Source organism: Arvicanthis niloticus, chromosome 7, assembly GCF_011762505.2.
Source record: "Arvicanthis niloticus isolate mArvNil1 chromosome 7, mArvNil1.pat.X, whole genome shotgun sequence".
NCBI lineage: Eukaryota > Metazoa > Chordata > Mammalia > Rodentia > Muridae > Arvicanthis > Arvicanthis niloticus.
The window spans coordinates 86,382,658-86,389,877 of NC_047664.1; positions in this window are offsets into that span (position 1 = coordinate 86,382,658).

The following is a 7,220-nucleotide window of genomic DNA, read 5'->3' on the forward strand; positions in this document are numbered from 1 at the left end:
ATATCTTCAACAAAATTATAGAAGAATACTTCCCTAACCTAAAGAACAAGATGTCCATAAACATACAAGAAGCCTACAGAACGACAAATAGTCTAGACTAGAAAAGAAATATCTCCCGTCACATAATAATCAAAACAAGTGCACAAAACAAAGAAAGAATATTAAATGCAGTAAGGGAAAAAGGCCAAGTAACATACAAAGGCAGACCTATCAGAATTACACCAGACTTCTCACCAGATACTATAAAAGCTAGAAGACGCTGGACAGATGTCATTCAGATCCTAAGAGAACACAAATGTCAGCCCAGACTACTATACCCAACAAAACTCTCAATTACCACAGATGGAGAAATCAAGATATTCCACAACAAAACCAAATTTACACAATATCTTTCCACAAACCCAGCATTACAAAGGATAATAGCAGGAAAGCTCCAATACAAGGAGGGAAATTATACCGTAGAAAGAGCAAGAAAGTAATCCTCTTCCAACACAACCAAAAGAAGATAGCCACACAAAGATAACTTCACCTTTAATAACAAAAAGAAGAGGAAGCAACAATCACTGTTCCTTAATATCTCTTAAATCAATGGACTCAATTCCTCAGTTAAAAGACATAGGCGAATGGACTGGATACATAAAGTGTACCCAGCATTTTGCTGCATACAGGAAACCCACCTCAGTACAAAGACAGACTCTACCTTAGAGTAAAAGGCTGGAAAACAAATTTTCAAGCAAATGGTCGTAAGAAACAAGCTGGAGTAGCCATTCTAAAGTCTCCAGCCCAAGAACACAAAGGGAGGGACTCATGGCTCCACCTGTATAGGTAGTTGAGGGTGGCCTTGCCAGGCATCAGTGGAAGTGAACAGCCTTGGTACCTGAAAGTTTGAATTCCCTAGTGTTCAAAAATTTCAAGAGTAGGGAGGAGGGAATGTGAGGATGGTGGGAGCACACTCTCATAGTAATTGAAGGAGGGGGAATGTGTTAGGGGGTTATGCATCAGTGGAATTGAAGGTCCTTGGTGCCTGAAAGTTTGGATTCCCTAGTGTTGGGGAATTTGAGAGCAGGGAGGCAAAAATGAGAGGATGGTGGGAACACACTCTCATAGAAACTCCCAGAATTATATGGATTATACATGACAGAGGCAGGCTGCCAGAAGACTAGATTCCAGAATTCAAACAAAAACTTATCTTGATGCTAAAATTTGTTTTGAGAATTGTATATTGCAGAATACATAGCCTTGGTGTATTTACTCATCAAGTGAGCTGAGCGGAACTGCTCGAACCTCTGATATCCTGGAATTCCAGCTGGATGCAGTGAAGACAGAGCGTCAGAGGCTTATCAATTTACTCTTCCCCTTCCCCTTCTTCTAATATTTCAATGCCCATAATCAGCTTGAAGAAGTTAATGAAGAGTCGATGGCCCTATTCCCTGGGCTTGGGGACTGAGGTGGTTAATATTGGGCTGTCTTTCTAAGGAAAATAACGGCTTTGTTGGAACAGGGAGGATTAGCTAGGATTTATTGCATAGCCATAACCTACTGGTAGAAATATGTATAATTGTTATTAAGATGAAGTTATAAGTTCTTAAATGGTACAAAATGTACTTTGATTTCAAATTTAAGGTTCTTATTGGTACGAGCTCCTTATTGATATAAAAGTGAGATGAATATTGTTACTTTCATAGGCATTGTGCCTGTATAACACATTTAGGAATACGAGGCTTAGAACCAGTCCTTCTTTAACTTTTTAAACTGAATTGAGATGGTTCGACTGTGAGTTAAGAGTCTACAGCAAATTCATGGCTTTGAGTTTATTGTTAGGGCGATTTCTATATTTTATTTAGAAATAGCTGGGAGGAGTTAACAGACCAGTCCAGATTACCTTACATGGATAGTTGGTTTTCAAAACATCAGAAGTCCACAGAATTGACCTTACAAACATTTCTGTATTAATGTTCATTTTGATTAGAGAACTGTCTGCTCCTGACAGCTTCCTGTATTGGATTCTAAGAAGAAATTGAGCAACTTTGGAGTTACTCCAGTTGTGGTGAGACAGCCACTAGGCAAGAATTGCCTCTTTCCATCTACAGACAAATTAGTGTCCAGAAAAGGACACACTTGCAGAATAGTTGACTGATTATACCTGTCAAGACAGAGTAATCAGTCTTTAATAATTCTGCATCACTAGGTCTGTCAGATGATCCTGGGCCAGAAGGCTGAAGATTGGATGCTCCAATGTTTGGTAGTATAGGGACTGTCCAGGTGTTCAGCAGTCTCTATAAATTGGTTAAGTTTTAGAAGCTATGCTTAGTCGTTCCCATAATTTTAGTTAACTCAGTTATTCTGGATTTCTGATAGGGTTGAAAACTTATAGTCTCATAGCCAATTCTGGCTATTTACTTTGAGAGAAAAGATTTGAGAGGATGGTTTTCAGTTGACATTCATTCTAATGCCAAGAAAAAAAAAGCCAGGTTTAGAACTAAGTCTTTTTGTTAGGAGAGATGACAGAGGTTCTGGTTAGTAAAAACAAAACAAAACAAAACAAAAAGATGGCCTGGGTATTAGGTCTATCTTGCACCTTACTGACACAAATTGGTATAGTTATGCTCTAACTGTATTTTGAGAAAAAAGATTTATTTTAACAGGAAGGGTGTTATATAGGAGGAACTAAGATGGTATGAGTACTGAGAGGAAGAAGAGGAGTAAGAAGAGGAGGAGGAGAAGGAGAGGAGGAGCTAGGTGATGAGAAAAAGAAGGAGGAGGGGGGCATGAAGGTGGATGTTCACATGTCTCCGCCAGTCAAAGATAGTTGATATATCTAGGTTGGGTATTGGGTTATACTTCTGATTGATATTGAGCATTACCAAACTTATAAATCCTTTGTTTTCCATTTAAAAAATTGTATAAAAGCAAAAAGGAGAAGAGGGCATGGCATAGGGGTTTTCTAGGGAGGGGAAATGTGGAAAGGGGATGGCATCTGAAATGTAAATAAAATATCCAATAAAAAATAAATTTAAAAAATGAAAAAAGACATATAAAGGTGAAATATGCAGCTGAATCAAAATTCAGTTTAAAAGAGATTTAAAATCTCTGGTAATAAAAAATGTACATAGCATACAACTCATGAATTCAAAGGTTACATTGATACATAGATGTGTAAAATTTTATTATATTTGTTCAAACCAAGGTTCATCTTTAATGTTTTAAATGTCTGTATAACAAAATACTTGTGGCATGTTAGAGTTCATTGAAAATTCTGATGGCTAGAAAGTCCAAACAGCTTGAAGTTATTACCTAGTGACAGCTATTTGTCTATGTGTTAAATGACAGAGCTGTCACACATGAAATGTGTATGTGTAGAGGAGGCCAGTGTGTGGATTACTTCATATCAATTTACTACCACAGTAAGTACTGTAGTTCTATTTAATATTTTATTTACATTTAAGATGTCATCCCCTTTCCCCATTTCCCCTCCCTAGAAAACCCCATCTCATGCCCCCCTTTCCTTTTTGCTTTTATACAATTTTTTAAAATGTTAATCAAAGGATTTATAAGGTTGGTAATGCTCAACCAGAAGTGTAACCCAATACCCAACCTAGATATAAAAACAATCTTTGACTGGTGGAGACCTGTGAACATCTGCCTCCATGCCCCCTCTCTCTTTCTCTCTTTCATCATCTAGCTTCTCCTCTCCTTCATCTTCTCTCCTTACTCCATCTCTTCCTCTCAATACTCCTTCCCTGTTAGCTCCTCCTACACATCACTCTTCCTGTTAAAGTAAAACTTTTCTCTCAAATTACAATTAGAGCATACTTATTCCTAATTGTACTGGTGAGGTACAAGATAGTCCTAATACCCAGTCCATCTTTTTGTTGACTAACCAGAACCTCTGTCATCTCTTCTAACTAAAACGCTTACTTTTGATCCTAGCTTTTTCTTTTCTTTTTTTTTCTTTTTTTTTGGCTTTAGAATGAGTGTCAGCTGAAAACCATCTACTCAGATCTTTTCTCTAAAAGTAAATAGCCAGGATTGGCTATGAGACTATAGGTCTTCAACCCCATCATAAATCCAGAATGACTGAGTTAACTGAAGTTATGGGAAGCACTAAACATAGCTTCTAAAACAGCCAATTTATAGAGACTGCTGAACACCTGAGAAGCCCCTATACTCCCGAATGTTGGAGCATCAAATCTTCAGCCTTCTGGCCGAGGATCATCTGACAGACCTTAGTGGTGCAGGATTATTAAGGGCTGATTACTCTGTCTAGACAGATATAATCAGTCGACTATTCTGCATGTGTGTCCTTTTCTGGACAGTAATTCATCTGTAGATGGAAAGAGGCAATTCTTGCCTAGTGGATGTCACCACACAACTGGCATAACTCCAAGAATGCTCAATTTCTTCTTAGAATCCAAGTCAGGAAGCTTTCAGGAGCAGACAGGTCTCTAATCAGAATGGACATTAATATATAAATATTTGTAGTGTCAATTCTATGGACTTCTGATGTTTTGAAAACCACCTATCCATGTAAGGTAATCTGGACTGTTGTCTGTTCACTCCTCTCAGCTATTTCTAAATAAAATATAGGAAACCTCCTAACAATAAACTCAAAGCCATGAATTTGCTATAGTCTCTTAACTCATAGGTTAACCGTCCCAAATTAGTTAAAAAAAAGTTAAAGAAGGACTGGGTGTAGGCCTTGTATTCCTAAATGTGTTATATAGGCACAATGCCCATGAGAGTATCAATATTCTCACTTTTATATTAATAAGAGGCTCATACCAATGAAAACCTTAAATTTGAAATCAAAGTAAATTTTGAACCATTTAAGAAATTATAACTTCATCTTGATAATAATTATACAGATTTCTACCAATAGGTTATGGCTATGCAATAAGTCCTAGCTAATCCTTCCTGTTCCAACAAAACCACTACTTTTCCCTAGAAAGAAAGACCATTATTAACCACCTTAGTCCCCAAGCCCAGGGAACAGGGGCGCTGACTCTTCTTTAACTTCTTCAAGCTGATTACCAGCGTTGAGATATTAGAAGAGGGGTGAGGGGAAGAGTAAGTTGATAAGCCTCTGATGCTGTGTCTTCACTGCATCTAGCTGGAATTCTAGGACATCGGAGGTTTGGGCAGGTCTGCTCAGTATGCTTGATGAGTAGATACACCAAGGCTGTGTATTCTGCAATATACAATTCTCAGAACAAGTTTTAGTATCAAGAAAAAAAAATTACCCCCCCTCCAGGGGGCTGACATTTTTTAAAAGATGTTGGTTCTAACAACTTTTCTTATTTTTTTCCCTTTTAAAAATTGGTTGTAATATTTACATTTCAGATTTTATCCCCTTACCCCACTTCCTCCCACCACCCAGAAACCTCCTATCCCATCCCCCTCCTCATGCTTCTATGAGGCAATGACCACACCTACCTTCCCATCTCCTCCCCACCCTCACATCCCCCCCCCCCATCTGTGTTTATTTTTTTATGGGACCAACAAATTCCTCTCCTACCTATGCCCGACAAGGCCATCCTCCCCTCCATATACCGCTGGAGTCTTGTGTCCCTCCCTATGTGCTCCCAGGCTGGTGGTTTAGACCCTGGGGGACTCTGGTTGTTTGGTATTGTTGCTTTCCTCCTGGGGTCACAAACCCTTTCTGCTCCTTCAGTCCTCTCTCTAAGTTCTCCATTGGGAAACCCCTGATCATATCAGTGGTTAACTGTGAGCATCGTCCTCTGAGTGTGTTAGTCTTTGGCAGACCTCTAAGGAGACAGTTATATCATGTTCCTCAGATTATGCACTTCCAGCCATCCACAACAGTGTTTATCTTAGGTGGCTGTACATGGGATGAATACCGAGGTGGAATGGTCTCCTGATGGCCCCTCCTTCTGTTTCTGTCCAATGTTTTGTTTCCATATTTGCTCCCTTGAGCATTTTTGTTACTCGTTTTAAGTAGAACTGAGGCATCCCCTCTTGGTCTTCCTTCTTCATGAGCTTCATGTTGTCTGCGGGTTGAGTCTTCGCTAATCCTAGCTTTGGGGCTAACATCCGCTTAATAGTGAGTAAATACCCTGTGTGTTTTTTTGGGATTGGGTTAACTCACGCAAGATGATAATTTCTAGATCCATCCATTTACCTAAAAATTTCTCGAATTCATTATTTTTAGTAGCTGAGTAATATTCCATTGTGTAGATGTACCACATTTTTTGTATCCATTCCTCTGTTGAGGCACATCTTGTTCCTTTCTAGCTTCTGGCTATTAAATAAGGCTGCTATGAACATAGTGGAGCATATGTTGTTATTATATGTTGGAGATCTTCTGGGTATATGCCCAGGAGTGCTATACCTGGATCCTCAGGTAATGCTATGTCCAGTTTTCTGAGGAACCGCCAGACTGATTTCCAGAGTGGTTGTACCAGCTTGCAATCCCACCAATAATGGAGGAGTGTTCCTCTTTCTCCGAATCCTCCACAGCATCTACTATCACCTGAGTTTTTGATCTTATCCATTCTGATTGGTGTGAGGTGGTATCTCAGGGTTGTTTTGATTTGCATTTCCCTGATGACTAAGGATGTTGAGCATTTCTTAAGGTGCTTCTCAGCCATTCGAGTTTCCTCTGTTGAGAATTCTGTGTTTAGCTCTGTACCCCATTTTTTAATAGGGTTATATGGTTGTCTGGAGTATAATTTCTTGAGTTCTTTGTATATGTTGGATATTAGCCCTCTATCGAATGTAGGATTGGTTAGGATCTTTTCCCAATCTGTTGGTTGCTGATTTGTCTTATTGACAATGTCCTTTGCCTTACAGAAGCTTTGCAATTTGATGAGGTCCCATTTGTCAATTCTTGAACTTAAAGCTTAAGCCATTGGTGTTCTGTTCAGGAACTTTTCCCCTGTGCCTAGGTATTCAAGGGTCTTTTCCACTTTCTCTTCTATTAGTTTCAGTGTATCTGGTTTTAAGTTAAGGTCCACTTGGATTTGAGCTTTGTACAAGGAGATATGAATGGATTGATTTGCATCCTTCTACATGTTGACCTCCAGTTGAACCAGCACCATTTGCTGAAAATGTTGTCCTTTTTCCACTGGATGGTTTTAGATCTTTGCCAAAGATCAAGTGACCATAGCTATGTGGGCTCATTTCTGGATCTTCAGTCCTATTCCATTGATCTTCATGCCTGTCTCTGTACCAATACCATGCAGTTTTTATTACTATTGCCC